The sequence below is a fragment of the Onychostoma macrolepis genome, unplaced genomic scaffold (assembly GCF_012432095.1).
Source record: "Onychostoma macrolepis isolate SWU-2019 unplaced genomic scaffold, ASM1243209v1 Scaffold23, whole genome shotgun sequence".
Lineage (NCBI taxonomy): Eukaryota > Metazoa > Chordata > Actinopteri > Cypriniformes > Cyprinidae > Onychostoma > Onychostoma macrolepis.
In genome coordinates this window covers 15,001-32,500 of record NW_026704742.1, presented here as the reverse complement: position 1 = coordinate 32,500, position 17,500 = coordinate 15,001, and the positions used below count along the sequence as shown (strand labels likewise).

Here is a 17,500-nt window from a genome sequence, read left to right as displayed (position 1 = left end):
GATCACGGCGTGCCACTGGCCCACGTCTGCAAACAGGTCCAGCGGCGTGTTTGTCCGGTGCAGAGGGGGAGCGCACAAGCGTGCGAGGGACGTGCAAAAGAAGCACGGCCACTTCTCCTCGGCGTGCAGGAGGGCTGGCGAACAACGAGTCGGCAGGATTCGAACCTGCGCTGGGAGACCCCAATGGATTTCTAGTCCATCGCCTTAACCACTCGGCCACGACTACAGGGACCTGCACGCCCTCTGCCCTGTTCTCGTGCAACACTGGCGCCTGACGACTTGCACCCTAGCCAGCTCAGTCACCCAGCCGAGACTGCAAGCTAGCCCGGCAGCAGACAAAACAGCGGTCCCAACCAGGAAGCCAGGTCTCATCCTGTGGTTTTTAGTACTGACCCTTTGGACCCACAGCACTGCAAGTTTCCTAGGTCTCTCTTACCTGACTCACTCAGTTCACTTCATGAGCTCTTTCCTAACGAGCTGACCATCAGACTCAGGTGTGCCAAGCAAGGAGATGCACAAAACCCAAGGCGCTGTGGGTCCCCTGTGGAGGAACTAACAACGCCCAGTAGTGAGTCAGCGATAGAGCTGGACCGGCGTGACAGCAAGCTGAGGCCGCCAACAATGTGACAGCTGTTCGCCCGAACAGGGACTTGAACCCTGGACCCTCAGATTAAAAGTCTGATGCTCTACCGACTGAGCTATCCGGCTCTTGTGCCACCCAGCCCTGTTACGTTTCATACAACAGAAATATCCCCACAAACCGCCGAGGAGAAGGCTGAAGGAAATTACAGCAGAGAGAGAAAAGGCCTTGGAAGGCACAATTGTCGGCACAGAAAACTAAGGCTAAAGGGCAAACGCTACACGTAGTCGGCAGGGTTCGAACCTGCGCGGGGAGACCCCAATGGATTTCAAGTCCATCGCCTTAACCTCTCGGCCACGACTACACCTATGACTAACTGCGGCCCTCCAGCTCCCTTGGCTGCAGGAGGGCAGCACAGGACGCCACCGAGCGTCAGACTCAAAATCCAGCTGAAGGATGAGCTGGCGAAAAGGAGCCCGACGTCCCCGTTGCTCGACAGCAAAAGGCTGCCGTGACCCGGATTGCTGCGGCCACAAGGCAGAGTGCTAACCACTATGCGATCAAGGTGCGCCACTGTCCCACGGCTGCTAAAAGGGCCAGCGGCGTGTTTGTCCGATGCAGAGAGGTTGCGAAAAAGCATGCCAGGGACGTGAAAAAAAAAAGGCACAGACGCTTCTCCTCAGCATGCAGGATTTCTAGACCCCAGTGGATTTCTAGTACATCGCCTTAACCACTCGGTTCGTGTTTTTAATGTGCCGTGTTTTGGAAAAGTTACTTTTAAAAGCCTGTCGAGTGAACGCCCGGTATGTGTGTCCGCGTTGCTTCAGGAATACTGTAATATTATATGCCGTCCCGTTGCTCGACGCAAAAAAGCTGCCGTGACCCGGATTCGAACCGGGGTTGCTGCGCCACAACGCAGAGTACTAACCACTATACGATCACGGCGTGCCACTGGCCCACGCCTGCAAACAGGTCCAGCGGCGTGTTTGTCCGGTGCAGAGGGGAGCGCACAAGCGTGCGAGGGACGTGCAAAAAGAAGCACGCCACTTCTCCTCGGCGTGCAGGAGGGCTGGCGAACAACGAGTCGGCAGGATTCGAACCTGCGCTGGGAGACCCCAATGGATTTCTAGTCCATCGCCTTAACCACTCGGCCACGACTACAGGGACCTGCACGCCCTCTGCCCTGTTCTCGCAACACTGGCGCCTGACGACTTGCACCCTAGCCAGCTCAGTCACCCAGCCGAGACTGCAAGCTAGCCCGGCAGCAGACAAAACAGCGGTCCCAACCAGGAAGCCAGGTCTCATCCTGTGGTTTTTAGTACTGACCCTTTGGACCCACAGCACTGCAAGTTTCCTAGGTCTCTCTTACCTGACTCACTCAGTTCACTTCATGAGCGCTCTTTCCTAACGAGCTGACCATCAGACTCAGGTGTGCCAAGCAAGGAGATGCACAAAACCCAAGGCGCTGTGGGTCCCCTGTGGAGGAACCAACAACGCCCAGTAGTGAGTCAGCGATAGAGCTGGACCGCGTGACAGCAAGCTGAGGCCGCCAACAATGTGACAGCTGTTCGCCCGAACAGGGACTTGAACCCTGGACCCTCAGATTAAAAGTCTGATGCTCTACCGACTGAGCTATCCGGCTCTTGTGCCACCCAGCCCTGTTACGCTTCATACAACAGAAATATCCCCACAAACCGCCGAGGAGAAGGCTGAAGGAAATTACAGCAGAGAGAGAAAAGGCCTTGAAGGCACAATTGTCGGCACAGAAAACTAAGGCTAAAGGGCAACGCTACACGTAGTCGGCAGGGTTCGAACCCGCGCTGGGAGACCCCAATGGATTTCAAGTCCATCGCCTTAACCTCTCGGCCACGACTACACCTATGACTAACTGCGGCCCTCCAGCTCCCTTGGCTGCAGGAGGGCAGCACAGGGCGCCACCGGCGTCAGACTCAAAATCCAGCTGAAGGATGAGCTGGCGAAAAGGAGCCCGACGTCCCGTTGCTCGACGCAAAAGCTGCCGTGACCGGATTCGAACCGGGGTTGCTGCGCCACAAGGCAGAGTGCTAACCACTATGCGATCAAGGTGCGCCACTGTCCCACGGCTGCTAAAAGGGCCAGCGGCGTGTTTGTCCGATGCAGAGGGTTGCGAAAAAGCATGCCAGGGGCGTGAAAAAAAGGCACAGACGCTTCTCCTCAGCATGCAGGATTTCTAGACCCCAGTGGATTTCTAGTACATCGCCTTAACCTCTCGGCCACGACTACACCTATGACTAACTGCGGCCCTCCAGCTCCCTTGGCTGCAGGAGGGCAGCACAGGGCGCCACCGGCGTCAGACTCAAAATCCAGCTGAAGGATGAGCTGGCGAAAAGGAGCCCGACGTCCCCGTTGCTCGACAGCAAAAGGCTGCCGTGACCCGGATTGCTGCGGCCACAACGCAGAGTACTAACCACTATACGATCACGGCGTGCCACTGGCCCACGTCTGCAAACAGGTCCAGCGGCGTGTTTGTCCGATGCAGAGGGTTGCGAAAAAGCATGCCAGGGACGTGAAAAAAAAAAGGCACAGACGCTTCTCCTCAGCATGCAGGATTTCTAGACCCCAGTGGATTTCTAGTACATCGCCTTAACCACTCGGTTCGTGTTTTTAATGTGCCGTGTTTTGGAAAAGTTACTTTTAAAAGCCTGTCGAGTGAACGCTTCCGGTATGTGTGTCCGCGTTGCTTCAGGAATACTGTAATATTATATGCCGTCCCGTTGCTCGACGCAAAAGCTGCCGTGACCCGGATTCGAACCGGGGTTGCTGCGGCCACAACGCAGAGTACTAACCACTATACGATCACGGCGTGCCACTGGCCCACGTCTGCAAACAGGTCCAGCGGCGTGTTTGTCCGGTGCAGAGGGGGAGCGCACAAGCGTGCGAGGGACGTGCAAAAAAGAAGCACGGCCACTTCTCCTCGGCGTGCAGGAGGGCTGGCGAACAACGAGTCGGCAGGATTCGAACCTGCGCTGGGAGACCCCAATGGATTTCTAGTCCATCGCCTTAACCACTCGGCCACGACTACAGGGACCTGCACGCCCTCTGCCCTGTTCTCGTGCAACACTGGCGCCTGACGACTTGCACCCTAGCCAGCTCAGTCACCCAGCCGAGACTGCAAGCTAGCCCGGCAGCAGACAAAACAGCGGTCCCAACCAGGAAGCCAGGTCTCATCCTGTGGTTTTTTAGTACTGACCCTTTGGACCCACAGCACTGCAAGTTTCCTAGGTCTCTTACCTGACTCACTCAGTTCACTTCATGAGCTCTTTCCTAACGAGCTGACCATCAGACTCAGGTGTGCCAAGCAAGGGAGATGCACAAAACCCAAGGCGCTGTGGGTCCCCTGTGGAGGAACTAACAACGCCCAGTAGTGAGTCAGCGATAGAGCTGGACCGCGTGACAGCAAGCTGAGGCCGCCAACAATGTGACAGCTGTTCGCCCGAACAGGGACTTGAACCCTGGACCCTCAGATTAAAAGTCTGATGCTCTACCGACTGAGCTATCCGGCTCTTGTGCCACCCAGCCCTGTTACGCTTCATACAACAGAAATATCCCCACAAACCGCCGAGGAGAAGGCTGAAGGAAATTACAGCAGAGAGAGAAAAGGCCTTGAAGGCACAATTGTCGGCACAGAAAACTAAGGCTAAAGGGCAACGCTACACGTAGTCGGCAGGGTTCGAACCCGCGCTGGGAGACCCCAATGGATTTCAAGTCCATCGCCTTAACCTCTCGGCCACGACTACACCTATGACTAACTGCGGCCCTCCAGCTCCCTTGGCTGCAGGAGGGCAGCACAGGACGCCACCGAGCGTCAGACTCAAAATCCAGCTGAAGGATGAGCTGGCGAAAAGGAGCCCGGCGTCCCGTTGCTCGACAGCAAAAGGCTGCCGTGACCCGGATTGCTGCGCCACAAGGCAGAGTGCTAACCACTATGCGATCAAGGTGCGCCACTGTCCCACGGTTGCTAAAAGGGCCAGCGGCGTGTTTGTCCGATGCAGAGAGGGTTGCGAAAAAGCATGCCAGGGACGTGAAAAAAAGGCACAGACGCTTCTCCTCAGCATGCAGGATTTCTAGACCCCAGTGGATTTCTAGTACATCGCCTTAACCACCGGTTCGTGTTTTTAATGTGCCGTGTTTTGGAAAAGTTACTTTTAAAAGCCTGTCGAGTGAACGCCCGGTATGTGTGTCCGCTGTTTCAGGAATACTGTAATATTATATGCCGCCCCGCTGCTCGACGCAAAAGCTGCCGTGACCCGGATTCGAACCGGGGTTGCTGCGCCACAACGCAGAGTACTAACCACTATCACGATCACGGCGTGCCACTGGCCCACGTCTGCAAACAGGTCCAGCGGCGTGTTTGTCCGGTGCAGAGGGGGAGCGCACAAGCGTGCGAGGGACGTGCAAAAAAGAAGCACGGCCACTTCTCCTCGGCGTGCAGGAGGGCTGGCGAACAACGAGTCGGCAGGATTCGAACCCGCGCTGGGAGACCCCAATGGATTTCTAGTCCATCGCCTTAACCACTCGGCCACGACTACAGGGACCTGCACGCCCTCTGCCCTGTTCTCGCAACACTGGCGCCTGACGCACTTGCACCCTAGCCAGCTCAGTCACCCAGCCGAGACTGCAAGCTAGCCCGGCAGCAGACAAAACAGCGGTCCCAACCAGGAAGCCAGGTCTCATCCTGTGGTTTTTTAGTACTGACCCTTTGGACCCACAGCACTGCAAGTTTCCTAGGTCTCTCTTACCTGACTCACTCAGTTCACTTCATGAGCGCTCTTTCCTAACGAGCTGACCATCAGACTCAGGTGTGCCAAGCAAGGGAGATGCACAAAAACCCAAGGCGCTGTGGGTCCCCCTGTGGAGGAACTAACAACGCCCAGTAGTGAGTCAGCGATAGAGCTGGACCGGCGTGACAGCAAGCTGAGGCCGCCAACAATGTGACAGCTGTTCGCCCGAACAGGGACTTGAACCCTGGACCCTCAGATTAAAAGTCTGATGCTCTACCGACTGAGCTATCCGGCTCTTGTGCCACCCAGCCCTGTTACGTTTCATACAACAGAAATATCCCCACAAACCGCCGAGGAGAAGGCTGAAGGAAATTACAGCAGAGAGAGAAAAGGCCTTGGAAGGCACAATTGTCGGCACAGAAAACTAAGGCTAAAGGGCAAACGCTACACGTAGTCGGCAGGGTTCGAACCTGCGCGGGAGACCCCAATGGATTTCAAGTCCATCGCCTTAACCTCTCGGCCACGACTACACCTATGACTAACTGCGGCCCTCCAGCTCCCTTGGCTGCAGGAGGGCAGCACAGGGCGCCACCGGCGTCAGACTCAAAATCCAGCTGAAGGATGAGCTGGCGAAAAGGAGCCCGACGTCCCGTTGCTCGACGCAAAAGCTGCCGTGACCGGATTCGAACCGGGGTTGCTGCGCCACAAGGCAGAGTGCTAACCACTATGCGATCAAGGTGCGCCACTGTCCCACGGCTGCTAAAAGGGCCAGCGGCGTGTTTGTCCGATGCAGAGGGTTGCGAAAAAGCATGCCAGGGACGTGAAAAAAAGGCACAGGCGCTTCTCCTCAGCATGCAGGATTTCTAGACCCCAGTGGATTTCTAGTACATCGCCTTAACCACTCGGCCACGACTACAGGGACCTGCCGTCCTCTGCCCTGTTCTCGTGCAACACTGGCGCCTGACGACTTGCACCCTAGCCAGCTCAGTCACCCAGCCGAGACTGCAAGCTAGCCCGGCAGCAGACAAAACAGCGGTCCCAACCAGGAAGCCAGGTCTCATCCTGTGGTTTTTAGTACTGACCCTTTGGACCCACAGCACTGCAAGTTTCCTAGGTCTCTTACCTGACTCACTCAGTTCACTTCATGGCGCTCTTTCCTAACGAGCTGACCATCAGACTCAGGTGTGCCAAGCAAGGGAGATGCACAAAACCCAAGGCGCTGTGGGTCCCCTGTGGAGGAACTAACAACGCTCCAGTAGTGAGTCAGCGATAGAGCTGGACCGCGTGACAGCAAGCTGAGGCCGCCAACAATGTGACAGCTGTTCGCCCGAACAGGGACTTGAACCCTGGACCTCAGATTAAAAGTCTGATGCTCTACCGACTGAGCTATCCGGGCTCTTGTGCCACCCAGCCCTGTTACGTTTCATACAACAGAAATATCCCCACAAACCGCCGAGGAGAAGGCTGAAGGAAATTACAGCAGAGAGAGAAAAGGCCTTGAAGGCACAATTGTCGGCACAGAAAACTAAGGCTAAAGGGCAACGCTACACGTAGTCGGCAGGATTCGAACCTGCGCGGGAGACCCCAATGGATTTCTAGTCCATCGCCTTAACCACTCGGTTCGTGTTTTTAATGTGCCGTGTTTTGGAAAAGTTACTTTTAAAAAGCCTGTCGGTGAGCGCTTCCGGTATGTGTGTCCGCTGTTTCAGGAATACTGTAATATTATATGCCGTCCCGTTGCTCGACAGCAAAAGGCTGCCGTGACCGGATTGCTGCGCCACAAGGCAGAGTGCTAACCACTATGCGATCAAGGTGCGCCACTGTCCCACGGTTGCTAAAAGGGCCAGCGGCGTGTTTGTCCGATGCAGAGGGTTGCGAAAAAGCATGCCAGGGGCGTGAAAAAAAGGCACAGACGCTTCTCCTCAGCATGCAGGATTTCTAGACCCCAGTGGATTTCTAGTACATCGCCTTAACCACCGGTTCGTGTTTTTAATGTGCCGTGTTTTGGAAAAGTTACTTTTAAAAAGCCTGTCGGTGAGCGCTTCCGGTATGTGTGTCCGCGTTGCTTCAGGAATACTGTAATATTATATGCCGTCCCGTTGCTCGACGCAAAAGCTGCCGTGACCCGGATTCGAACCGGGGTTGCTGCGCCACAACGCAGAGTACTAACCACTATACGATCACGGCGTGCCACTGGCCCACGTCTGCAAACAGGTCCAGCGGCGTGTTTGTCCGGTGCAGAGGGGGAGCGCACAAGCGTGCGAGGGACGTGCAAAAAAGAAGCACGGCCACTTCTCCTCGGCGTGCAGGAGGGCTGGCGAACAACGAGTCGGCAGGATTCGAACCCGCGCTGGGAGACCCCAATGGATTTCTAGTCCATCGCCTTAACCACTCGGCCACGACTACAGGGACCTGCACGCCCTCTGCCCTGTTCTCGCAACACTGGCGCCTGACGACTTGCACCCTAGCCAGCTCAGTCACCCAGCCGAGACTGCAAGCTAGCCCGGCAGCAGACAAAACAGCGGTCCCAACCAGGAAGCCAGGTCTCATCCTGTGGTTTTTTAGTACTGACCCTTTGGACCCACAGCACTGCAAGTTTCCTAGGTCTCTCTTACCTGACTCACTCAGTTCACTTCATGAGCTCTTTCCTAACGAGCTGACCATCAGACTCAGGTGTGCCAAGCAAGGAGATGCACAAAACCCAAGGCGCTGTGGGTCCCCTGTGGAGGAACTAACAACGCCCAGTAGTGAGTCAGCGATAGAGCTGGACCGGCGTGACAGCAAGCTGAGGCCGCCAACAATGTGACAGCTGTTCGCCCGAACAGGGACTTGAACCCTGGACCTCAGATTAAAAGTCTGATGCTCTACCGACTGAGCTATCCGGCTCTTGTGCCACCCAGCCCTGTTACGCTTCATACAACAGAAATATCCCCACAAACCGCCGAGGAGAAGGCTGAAGGAAATTACAGCAGAGAGAGAAAAGGCCTTGAAGGCACAATTGTCGGCACAGAAAACTAAGGCTAAAGGGCAACGCTACACGTAGTCGGCAGGGTTCGAACCTGCGCTGGGAGACCCCAATGGATTTCAAGTCCATCGCCTTAACCTCTCGGCCACGACTACACCTATGACTAACTGCGGCCCTCCAGCTCCCTTGGCTGCAGGAGGGCAGCACAGGACGCCACCGAGCGTCAGACTCAAAATCCAGCTGAAGGATGAGCTGGCGAAAAGGAGCCCGACGTCCCGTTGCTCGACGCAAAAGCTGCCGTGACCGGATTCGAACCGGGGTTGCTGCGCCACAAGGCAGAGTGCTAACCACTATGCGATCAAGGTGCGCCACTGTCCCACGGCTGCTAAAAGGGCCAGCGGCGTGTTTGTCCGATGCAGAGGGTTGCGAAAAAGCATGCCAGGGACGTGAAAAAAAGGCACAGGCGCTTCTCCTCAGCATGCAGGATTTCTAGACCCCAGTGGATTTCTAGTACATCGCCTTAACCTCTCGGCCACGACTACACCTATGACTAACTGCGGCCCTCCAGCTCCCTTGGCTGCAGGAGGGCAGCACAGGGCGCCACCGGCGTCAGACTCAAAATCCAGCTGAAGGATGAGCTGGCGAAAAGGAGCCCGACGTCCCGTTGCTCGACAGCAAAAGGCTGCCGTGACCGGATTGCTGCGGCCACAACGCAGAGTACTAACCACTATCACGATCACGGCGTGCCACTGGCCCACGTCTGCAAACAGGTCCAGCGGCGTGTTTGTCCGATGCAGAGAGGGTTGCGAAAAAGCATGCCAGGGACGTGAAAAAAAGGCACAGACGCTTCTCCTCAGCATGCAGGATTTCTAGACCCCAGTGGATTTCTAGTACATCGCCTTAACCACTGGCCACGACTACACCTATGACTAACTGCGGCCCTCCAGCTCCCTTGGCTGCAGGAGGGCAGCACAGGGCGCCACCGGCGTCAGACTCAAAATCCAGCTGAAGGATGAGCTGGCGAAAAGGAGCCCGACGTCCCGTTGCTCGGCGCAAAAAGCTGCCGTGACCGGATTGCTGCGCCACAAGGCAGAGTGCTAACCACTATGCGATCAAGGTGCGCCACTGTCCCACGGCTGCTAAAAGGGCCAGCGGCGTGTTTGTCCGGTGCAGAGGGGAGCGCACAAGCGGCGAGGGACGTGCAAAAAGAAGCACGCCACTTCTCCTCGGCGTGCAGGAGGGCTGGCGAACAACGAGTCGGCAGGATTCGAACCCGCGCTGGGAGACCCCAATGGATTTCTAGTCCATCGCCTTAACCACTCGGCCACGACTACAGGGACCTGCACGCCCTCTGCCCTGTTCTCGTGCAACACTGGCGCCTGACGACTTGCACCCTAGCCAGCTCAGTCACCCAGCCGAGACTGCAAGCTAGCCCGGCAGCAGACAAAACAGCGGTCCCAACCAGGAAGCCAGGTCTCATCCTGTGGTTTTTAGTACTGACCCTTTGGACCCACAGCACTGCAAGTTTCCTAGGTCTCTCTTACCTGACTCACTCAGTTCACTTCATGAGCGCTCTTTCCTAACGAGCTGACCATCAGACTCAGGTGTGCCAAGCAAGGAGATGCACAAAACCCAAGGCGCTGTGGGTCCCCTGTGGAGGAACTAACAACGCCCAGTAGTGAGTCAGCGATAGAGCTGGACCGGCGTGACAGCAAGCTGAGGCCGCCAACAATGTGACAGCTGTTCGCCCGAACAGGGACTTGAACCCTGGACCCTCAGATTAAAAGTCTGATGCTCTACCGACTGAGCTATCCGGCTCTTGTGCCACCCAGCCCTGTTACGCTTCATACAACAGAAATATCCCCACAAACCGCCGAGGAGAAGGCTGAAGGAAATTACAGCAGAGAGAGAAAAGGCCTTGAAGGCACAATTGTCGGCACAGAAAACTAAGGCTAAAGGGCAACGCTACACGTAGTCGGCAGGGTTCGAACCCGCGCTGGGAGACCCCAATGGATTTCAAGTCCATCGCCTTAACCTCTCGGCCACGACTACACCTATGACTAACTGCGGCCCTCCAGCTCCCTTGGCTGCAGGAGGGCAGCACAGGACGCCACCGAGCGCCAGACTCAAAATCCAGCTGAAGGATGAGCTGGCGAAAAGGAGCCCGACGCCCCGCTGCTCGACAGCAAAAGGCTGCCGTGACCCGGATTGCTGCGCCACAAGGCAGAGTGCTAACCACTATGCGATCAAGGTGCGCCACTGTCCCACGGCTGCTAAAAGGGCCAGCGCGTGTTTGTCCGGTGCAGAGGGGCGCACAAGCGTGCGAGGGCGTGCAAAAAGAAGCACGGCCACTTCTCCTCGGCGTGCAGGAGGGCTGGCGAACAACGAGTCGGCAGGATTCGAACCTGCGCTGGGAGACCCCAATGGATTTCAAGTCCATCGCCTTAACCACCGGTTCGTGTTTTTAATGTGCCGTGTTTTGGAAAAGTTACTTTAAAAGCCTGTCGAGTGAACGCTTCCGGTATGTGTGTCCGCTGTTTCAGGAATACTGTAATATTATATGCCGTCCCGTTGCTCGACGCAAAAGCTGCCGTGACCGGATTGCTGCGCCACAAGGCAGAGTGCTAACCACTATGCGATCAAGGTGCGCCACTGTCCCACGGTTGCTAAAAGGGCCAGCGGCGTGTTTGTCGATGCAGAGAGGTTGCGAAAAAGCATGCCAGGGACGTGAAAAAAAGGCACAGACGCTTCTCCTCAGCATGCAGGATTTCTAGACCCCAGTGGATTTCTAGTACATCGCCTTAACCACTCGGCCACGACTACACCTATGACTAACTGCGGCCCTCCAGCTCCCTTGGCTGCAGGAGGGCAGCACAGGACGCCACCGGCGTCAGACTCAAAATCCAGCTGAAGGATGAGCTGGCGAAAAGGAGCCCGGCGTCCCGTTGCTCGACGCAAAAGCTGCCGTGACCGGATTGCTGCGCCACAACGCAGAGTACTAACCACTATCACGATCACGGCGTGCCACTGGCCCACGTCTGCAAACAGGTCCAGCGGCGTGTTTGTCCGGTGCAGAGGGGGAGCGCACAAGCGTGCGAGGGACGTGCAAAAAAGAAGCACGGCCACTTCTCCTCGGCGTGCAGGAGGGCTGGCGAACAACGTAGTCGGCAGGATTCGAACCTGCGCTGGGAGACCCCAATGGATTTCTAGTCCATCGCCTTAACCACTCGGCCACGACTACAGGGACCTGCACGCCCTCTGCCCTGTTCTCGCAACACTGGCGCCTGACGACTTGCACCCTAGCCAGCTCAGTCACCCAGCCGAGACTGCAAGCTAGCCCGGCAGCAGACAAAACAGCGGTCCCAACCAGGAAGCCAGGTCTCATCCTGTGGTTTTTTAGTACTGACCCTTTGGACCCACAGCACTGCAAGTTTCCTAGGTCTCTCTTACCTGACTCACTCAGTTCACTTCATGAGCGCTCTTTCCTAACGAGCTGACCATCAGACTCAGGTGTGCCAAGCAAGGGAGATGCACAAAAACCCAAGGCGCTGTGGGTCCCCTGTGGAGGAACCAACAACGCCCAGTAGTGAGTCAGCGATAGAGCTGGACCGGCGTGACAGCAAGCTGAGGCCGCCAACAATGTGACAGCTGTTCGCCCGAACAGGGACTTGAACCCTGGACCCTCAGATTAAAAGTCTGATGCTCTACCGACTGAGCTATCCGGCTCTTGTGCCACCCAGCCCTGTTACGCTTCATACAACAGAAATATCCCCACAAACCGCCGAGGAGAAGGCTGAAGGAAATTACAGCAGAGAGAGAAAAGGCCTTGAAGGCACAATTGTCGGCACAGAAAACTAAGGCTAAAGGGCAACGCTACACGTAGTCGGCAGGGTTCGAACCCGCGCTGGGAGACCCCAATGGATTTCAAGTCCATCGCCTTAACCACTCGGCCACGACTACACCTATGACTAACTGCGGCCCTCCAGCTCCCTTGGCTGCAGGAGGGCAGCACAGGACGCCACCGAGCGTCAGACTCAAAATCCAGCTGAAGGATGAGCTGGCGAAAAGGAGCCCGGCGTCCCGTTGCTCGACAGCAAAAGGCTGCCGTGACCGGATTGCTGCGGCCACAACGCAGAGTACTAACCACTATACGATCACGGCGCGCCACTGGCCCACGTCTGCAAACAGGTCCAGCGGCGTGTTTGTCCGGTGCAGAGGGGCGCACAAGCGTGCGAGGGCGTGCAAAAAAGCACGGCCACTTCTCCTCGGCGTGCAGGAGGGCTGGCGAACAACGTAGTCGGCAGGATTCGAACCTGCGGGGAGACCCCAATGGATTTCAAGTCCATCGCCTTAACCACTCGGCCACGACTACACCTATGACTAACTGCGGCCCTCCAGCTCCCTTGGCTGCAGGAGGGCAGCACAGGGCGCCACCGGCGTCAGACTCAAAATCCAGCTGAAGGATGAGCTGGCGAAAAGGAGCCCGACGTCCCGTTGCTCGACAGCAAAAGGCTGCCGTGACCGGATTGCTGCGCCACAAGGCAGAGTGCTAACCACTATGCGATCAAGGTGCGCCACTGTCCCACGGTTGCTAAAAGGGCCAGCGGCGTGTTTGTCCGATGCAGAGGGTTGCGAAAAAGCATGCCAGGGGCGTGAAAAAAAGGCACAGACGCTTCTCCTCAGCATGCAGGATTTCTAGACCCCAGTGGATTTCTAGTACATCGCCTTAACCACCGGTTCGTGTTTTTAATGTGCCGTGTTTTGGAAAAGTTACTTTTAAAAAGCCTGTCGGTGAGCGCTTCCGGTATGTGTGTCCGCGTTGCTTCAGGAATACTGTAATATTATATGCCGTCCCGTTGCTCGACGCAAAAGCTGCCGTGACCCGGATTCGAACCGGGGTTGCTGCGCCACAACGCAGAGTACTAACCACTATACGATCACGGCGTGCCACTGGCCCACGCCTGCAAACAGGTCCAGCGGCGTGTTTGTCCGGTGCAGAGGGGAGCGCACAAGCGTGCGAGGGACGTGCAAAAAGAAGCACGCCACTTCTCCTCGGCGTGCAGGAGGGCTGGCGAACAACGAGTCGGCAGGATTCGAACCCGCGCTGGGAGACCCCAATGGATTTCTAGTCCATCGCCTTAACCACTCGGCCACGACTACAGGGACCTGCACGCCCTCTGCCCTGTTCTCGTGCAACACTGGCGCCTGACGACTTGCACCCTAGCCAGCTCAGTCACCCAGCCGAGACTGCAAGCTAGCCCGGCAGCAGACAAAACAGCGGTCCCAACCAGGAAGCCAGGTCTCATCCTGTGGTTTTTAGTACTGACCCTTTGGACCCACAGCACTGCAAGTTTCCTAGGTCTCTTACCTGACTCACTCAGTTCACTTCATGAGCTCTTTCCTAACGAGCTGACCATCAGACTCAGGTGTGCCAAGCAAGGAGATGCACAAAACCCAAGGCGCTGTGGGTCCCCTGTGGAGGAACCAACAACGCCCAGTAGTGAGTCAGCGATAGAGCTGGACCGGCGTGACAGCAAGCTGAGGCCGCCAACAATGTGACAGCTGTTCGCCCGAACAGGGACTTGAACCCTGGACCCTCAGATTAAAAGTCTGATGCTCTACCGACTGAGCTATCCGGGCTCTTGTGCCACCCAGCCCTGTTACGCTTCATACAACAGAAATATCCCCACAAACCGCCGAGGAGAAGGCTGAAGGAAATTACAGCAGAGAGAGAAAAGGCCTTGAAGGCACAATTGTCGGCACAGAAAACTAAGGCTAAAGGGCAACGCTACACGTAGTCGGCAGGATTCGAACCCGCGCTGGGAGACCCCAATGGATTTCAAGTCCATCGCCTTAACCTCTCGGCCACGACTACACCTATGACTAACTGCGGCCCTCCAGCTCCCTTGGCTGCAGGAGGGCAGCACAGGACGCCACCGAGGCCAGACTCAAAATCCAGCTGAAGGATGAGCTGGCGAAAAGGAGCCCGACGTCCCGTTGCTCGACAGCAAAAGGCTGCCGTGACCGGATTGCTGCGGCCACAAGGCAGAGTGCTAACCACTATGCGATCAAGGTGCGCCACTGTCCCACGGCTGCTAAAAGGGCCAGCGGCGTGTTTGTCGATGCAGAGAGGGTTGCGAAAAAGCATGCCAGGGGCGTGAAAAAAAGGCACAGACGCTTCTCCTCAGCATGCAGGATTTCTAGACCCCAGTGGATTTCTAGTACATCGCCTTAACCACTGGCCACGACTACACCTATGACTAACTGCGGCCCTCCAGCTCCCTTGGCTGCAGGAGGGCAGCACAGGACGCCACCGAGCGCCAGACTCAAAATCCAGCTGAAGGATGAGCTGGCGAAAAGGAGCCCGACGTCCCCGCTGCTCGACAGCAAAAGGCTGCCGTGACCGGATTCGAACCGGGGTTGCTGCGCCACAAGGCAGAGTGCTAACCACTATGCGATCAAGGTGCGCCACTGTCCCACGGTTGCTAAAAGGGCCAGCGGCGTGTTTGTCCGATGCAGAGAGGGTTGCGAAAAAGCATGCCAGGGACGTGAAAAAAAGGCACAGACGCTTCTCCTCAGCATGCAGGATTTCTAGACCCCAGTGGATTTCTAGTACATCGCCTTAACCACCGGTTCGTGTTTTTAATGTGCCGTGTTTTGGAAAAGTTACTTTTAAAAAGCCTGTCGAGTGAACGCTTCCGGTATGTGTGTCCGCTGTTTCAGGAATACTGTAATATTATATGCCGTCCCGTTGCTCGACGCAAAAGCTGCCGTGACCCGGATTCGAACCGGGGTTGCTGCGCCACAACGCAGAGTACTAACCACTATACGATCACGGCGTGCCACTGGCCCACGTCTGCAAACAGGTCCAGCGGCGTGTTTGTCCGGTGCAGAGGGGGAGCGCACAAGCGTGCGAGGGACGTGCAAAAAAGAAGCACGGCCACTTCTCCTCGGCGTGCAGGAGGGCTGGCGAACAACGAGTCGGCAGGATTCGAACCCGCGCTGGGAGACCCCAATGGATTTCTAGTCCATCGCCTTAACCACTCGGCCACGACTACAGGGACCTGCACGCCCTCTGCCCTGTTCTCGCAACACTGGCGCCTGACGACTTGCACCCTAGCCAGCTCAGTCACCCAGCCGAGACTGCAAGCTAGCCCGGCAGCAGACAAAACAGCGGTCCCAACCAGGAAGCCAGGTCTCATCCTGTGGTTTTTTAGTACTGACCCTTTGGACCCACAGCACTGCAAGTTTCCTAGGTCTCTCTTACCTGACTCACTCAGTTCACTTCATGAGCGCTCTTTCCTAACGAGCTGACCATCAGACTCAGGTGTGCCAAGCAAGGGAGATGCACAAAAACCCAAGGCGCTGTGGGTCCCCTGTGGAGGAACCAACAACGCCCAGTAGTGAGTCAGCGATAGAGCTGGACCGGCGTGACAGCAAGCTGAGGCCGCCAACAATGTGACAGCTGTTCGCCCGAACAGGGACTTGAACCCTGGACCCTCAGATTAAAAGTCTGATGCTCTACCGACTGAGCTATCCGGCTCTTGTGCCACCCAGCCCTGTTACGCTTCATACAACAGAAATATCCCCACAAACCGCCGAGGAGAAGGCTGAAGGAAATTACAGCAGAGAGAAAAGGCCTTGAAGGCACAATTGTCGGCACAGAAAACTAAGGCTAAAGGGCAACGCTACACGTAGTCGGCAGGATTCGAACCTGCGCTGGGAGACCCCAATGGATTTCAAGTCCATCGCCTTAACCACCGGTTCGTGTTTTTAATGTGCCGTGTTTTGGAAAAGTTACTTTTAAAAAGCCTGTCGAGTGAACGCCCGTATGTGTGTCCGCTGTTTCAGGAATACTGTAATATTATATGCCGCCCCGCTGCTCGACGCAAAAGCTGCCGTGACCGGATTCGAACCGGGGTTGCTGCGCCACAAGGCAGAGTGCTAACCACTATGCGATCAAGGTGCGCCACTGTCCCACGGCTGCTAAAAGGGCCAGCGGCGTGTTTGTCCGGTGCAGAGGGGCGCACAAGCGTGCGAGGGACGTGCAAAAAGAAGCACGGCCACTTCTCCTCGGCGTGCAGGAGGGCTGGCGAACAACGTGGTCGGCAGGATTCGAACCTGCGGGGAGACCCCAATGGATTTCAAGTCCATCGCCTTAACCACTGGCCACGACTACACCTATGACTAACTGCGGCCCTCCAGCTCCCTTGGCTGCAGGAGGGCAGCACAGGGCGCCACCGGCGTCAGACTCAAAATCCAGCTGAAGGATGAGCTGGCGAAAAGGAGCCCGACGTCCCGTTGCTCGACAGCAAAAGGCTGCCGTGACCCGGATTGCTGCGCCACAAGGCAGAGTGCTAACCACTATGCGATCAAGGTGCGCCACTGTCCCACGGTTGCTAAAAGGGCCAGCGGCGTGTTTGTCCGATGCAGAGAGGGTTGCGAAAAAGCATGCCAGGGACGTGAAAAAAAGGCACAGACGCTTCTCCTCAGCATGCAGGATTTCTAGACCCCAGTGGATTTCTAGTACATCGCCTTAACCACCGGTTCGTGTTTTTAATGTGCCGTGTTTTGGAAAAGTTACTTTTAAAAAGCCTGTCGAGTGAACGCCCGTATGTGTGTCCGCTGTTTCAGGAATACTGTAATATTATATGCCGTCCCGTTGCTCGACGCAAAAGCTGCCGTGACCGGATTGCTGCGCCACAAGGCAGAGTGCTAACCACTATGCGATCAAGGTGCGCCACTGTCCCACGGTTGCTAAAAGGGCCAGCGGCGTGTTTGTCCGGTGCAGAGGGGCGCACAAGCGTGCGAGGGCGTGCAAAAAAGCACGGCCACTTCTCCTCGGCGTGCAGGAGGGCTGGCGAACAACGTAGTCGGCAGGGTTCGAACCCGCGCTGGGAGACCCCAATGGATTTCAAGTCCATCGCCTTAACCACTGGCCACGACTACACCTATGACTAACTGCGGCCCTCCAGCTCCCTTGGCTGCAGGAGGGCAGCACAGGACGCCACCGAGCGCCAGACTCAAAATCCAGCTGAAGGATGAGCTGGCGAAAAGGAGCCCGACGTCCCGTTGCTCGACGCAAAAGCTGCCGTGACCGGATTGCTGCGGCCACAACGCAGAGTACTAACCACTATCGATCACGGCGTGCCACTGGCCCGTCTGCAAACAGGTCCAGCGGCGTGTTTGTCCGAT

General features: G+C 56.6%; 31 non-coding genes across 31 annotated transcripts; all 31 read right to left on the bottom strand.

Annotated features, from left to right (window-relative positions):
• Window positions 1–143: 143 nt before the first annotated feature.
• Window positions 144–226, bottom strand: trnas-aga (transfer RNA serine (anticodon AGA)). Its single transcript has one exon. It is a non-coding gene; the product is annotated as a tRNA-Ser (tRNA).
• A 409-nt stretch (window positions 227–635) lies between these two features.
• Window positions 636–708, bottom strand: trnak-uuu (transfer RNA lysine (anticodon UUU)). Its single transcript has one exon. It is a non-coding gene; the product is annotated as a tRNA-Lys (tRNA).
• A 154-nt stretch (window positions 709–862) lies between these two features.
• Window positions 863–944, bottom strand: trnas-uga (transfer RNA serine (anticodon UGA)). The gene has a single exon. It is a non-coding gene; the product is annotated as a tRNA-Ser (tRNA).
• Window positions 945–1,658: 714 nt separating this feature from the next.
• trnas-aga (transfer RNA serine (anticodon AGA)) lies at window positions 1,659–1,741 on the bottom strand. Its single transcript has one exon. It is a non-coding gene; the product is annotated as a tRNA-Ser (tRNA).
• A 408-nt stretch (window positions 1,742–2,149) lies between these two features.
• Window positions 2,150–2,222, bottom strand: trnak-uuu (transfer RNA lysine (anticodon UUU)). Its single transcript has one exon. It is a non-coding gene; the product is annotated as a tRNA-Lys (tRNA).
• Window positions 2,223–2,374: 152 nt separating this feature from the next.
• Window positions 2,375–2,456, bottom strand: trnas-uga (transfer RNA serine (anticodon UGA)). The gene has a single exon. It is a non-coding gene; the product is annotated as a tRNA-Ser (tRNA).
• Window positions 2,457–3,350: 894 nt separating this feature from the next.
• trnah-gug (transfer RNA histidin (anticodon GUG)) lies at window positions 3,351–3,422 on the bottom strand. The gene has a single exon. It is a non-coding gene; the product is annotated as a tRNA-His (tRNA).
• A 136-nt stretch (window positions 3,423–3,558) lies between these two features.
• On the bottom strand, window positions 3,559–3,641 carry trnas-aga (transfer RNA serine (anticodon AGA)). The gene has a single exon. It is a non-coding gene; the product is annotated as a tRNA-Ser (tRNA).
• Window positions 3,642–4,049: 408 nt separating this feature from the next.
• trnak-uuu (transfer RNA lysine (anticodon UUU)) lies at window positions 4,050–4,122 on the bottom strand. Its single transcript has one exon. It is a non-coding gene; the product is annotated as a tRNA-Lys (tRNA).
• Window positions 4,123–4,274: 152 nt separating this feature from the next.
• trnas-uga (transfer RNA serine (anticodon UGA)) lies at window positions 4,275–4,356 on the bottom strand. The gene has a single exon. It is a non-coding gene; the product is annotated as a tRNA-Ser (tRNA).
• Window positions 4,357–5,065: 709 nt separating this feature from the next.
• On the bottom strand, window positions 5,066–5,148 carry trnas-aga (transfer RNA serine (anticodon AGA)). The gene has a single exon. It is a non-coding gene; the product is annotated as a tRNA-Ser (tRNA).
• Window positions 5,149–5,562: 414 nt separating this feature from the next.
• On the bottom strand, window positions 5,563–5,635 carry trnak-uuu (transfer RNA lysine (anticodon UUU)). The gene has a single exon. It is a non-coding gene; the product is annotated as a tRNA-Lys (tRNA).
• Window positions 5,636–5,789: 154 nt separating this feature from the next.
• On the bottom strand, window positions 5,790–5,870 carry trnas-uga (transfer RNA serine (anticodon UGA)). The gene has a single exon. It is a non-coding gene; the product is annotated as a tRNA-Ser (tRNA).
• Window positions 5,871–6,664: 794 nt separating this feature from the next.
• On the bottom strand, window positions 6,665–6,736 carry trnak-uuu (transfer RNA lysine (anticodon UUU)). Its single transcript has one exon. It is a non-coding gene; the product is annotated as a tRNA-Lys (tRNA).
• Window positions 6,737–7,663: 927 nt separating this feature from the next.
• On the bottom strand, window positions 7,664–7,746 carry trnas-aga (transfer RNA serine (anticodon AGA)). Its single transcript has one exon. It is a non-coding gene; the product is annotated as a tRNA-Ser (tRNA).
• A 408-nt stretch (window positions 7,747–8,154) lies between these two features.
• Window positions 8,155–8,226, bottom strand: trnak-uuu (transfer RNA lysine (anticodon UUU)). The gene has a single exon. It is a non-coding gene; the product is annotated as a tRNA-Lys (tRNA).
• A 152-nt stretch (window positions 8,227–8,378) lies between these two features.
• trnas-uga (transfer RNA serine (anticodon UGA)) lies at window positions 8,379–8,460 on the bottom strand. The gene has a single exon. It is a non-coding gene; the product is annotated as a tRNA-Ser (tRNA).
• Window positions 8,461–9,556: 1,096 nt separating this feature from the next.
• On the bottom strand, window positions 9,557–9,639 carry trnas-aga (transfer RNA serine (anticodon AGA)). The gene has a single exon. It is a non-coding gene; the product is annotated as a tRNA-Ser (tRNA).
• Window positions 9,640–10,050: 411 nt separating this feature from the next.
• Window positions 10,051–10,123, bottom strand: trnak-uuu (transfer RNA lysine (anticodon UUU)). The gene has a single exon. It is a non-coding gene; the product is annotated as a tRNA-Lys (tRNA).
• A 152-nt stretch (window positions 10,124–10,275) lies between these two features.
• On the bottom strand, window positions 10,276–10,357 carry trnas-uga (transfer RNA serine (anticodon UGA)). Its single transcript has one exon. It is a non-coding gene; the product is annotated as a tRNA-Ser (tRNA).
• A 1,107-nt stretch (window positions 10,358–11,464) lies between these two features.
• trnas-aga (transfer RNA serine (anticodon AGA)) lies at window positions 11,465–11,546 on the bottom strand. The gene has a single exon. It is a non-coding gene; the product is annotated as a tRNA-Ser (tRNA).
• Window positions 11,547–11,958: 412 nt separating this feature from the next.
• trnak-uuu (transfer RNA lysine (anticodon UUU)) lies at window positions 11,959–12,031 on the bottom strand. Its single transcript has one exon. It is a non-coding gene; the product is annotated as a tRNA-Lys (tRNA).
• A 152-nt stretch (window positions 12,032–12,183) lies between these two features.
• On the bottom strand, window positions 12,184–12,265 carry trnas-uga (transfer RNA serine (anticodon UGA)). The gene has a single exon. It is a non-coding gene; the product is annotated as a tRNA-Ser (tRNA).
• Window positions 12,266–12,597: 332 nt separating this feature from the next.
• On the bottom strand, window positions 12,598–12,677 carry trnas-uga (transfer RNA serine (anticodon UGA)). Its single transcript has one exon. It is a non-coding gene; the product is annotated as a tRNA-Ser (tRNA).
• A 705-nt stretch (window positions 12,678–13,382) lies between these two features.
• trnas-aga (transfer RNA serine (anticodon AGA)) lies at window positions 13,383–13,465 on the bottom strand. The gene has a single exon. It is a non-coding gene; the product is annotated as a tRNA-Ser (tRNA).
• Window positions 13,466–13,872: 407 nt separating this feature from the next.
• trnak-uuu (transfer RNA lysine (anticodon UUU)) lies at window positions 13,873–13,945 on the bottom strand. Its single transcript has one exon. It is a non-coding gene; the product is annotated as a tRNA-Lys (tRNA).
• Window positions 13,946–14,098: 153 nt separating this feature from the next.
• On the bottom strand, window positions 14,099–14,180 carry trnas-uga (transfer RNA serine (anticodon UGA)). The gene has a single exon. It is a non-coding gene; the product is annotated as a tRNA-Ser (tRNA).
• Window positions 14,181–15,280: 1,100 nt separating this feature from the next.
• Window positions 15,281–15,363, bottom strand: trnas-aga (transfer RNA serine (anticodon AGA)). Its single transcript has one exon. It is a non-coding gene; the product is annotated as a tRNA-Ser (tRNA).
• A 412-nt stretch (window positions 15,364–15,775) lies between these two features.
• On the bottom strand, window positions 15,776–15,848 carry trnak-uuu (transfer RNA lysine (anticodon UUU)). Its single transcript has one exon. It is a non-coding gene; the product is annotated as a tRNA-Lys (tRNA).
• Window positions 15,849–16,405: 557 nt separating this feature from the next.
• On the bottom strand, window positions 16,406–16,484 carry trnas-uga (transfer RNA serine (anticodon UGA)). The gene has a single exon. It is a non-coding gene; the product is annotated as a tRNA-Ser (tRNA).
• A 689-nt stretch (window positions 16,485–17,173) lies between these two features.
• Window positions 17,174–17,254, bottom strand: trnas-uga (transfer RNA serine (anticodon UGA)). Its single transcript has one exon. It is a non-coding gene; the product is annotated as a tRNA-Ser (tRNA).
• Between the last annotated feature and the right edge of the window lie 246 nt (window positions 17,255–17,500).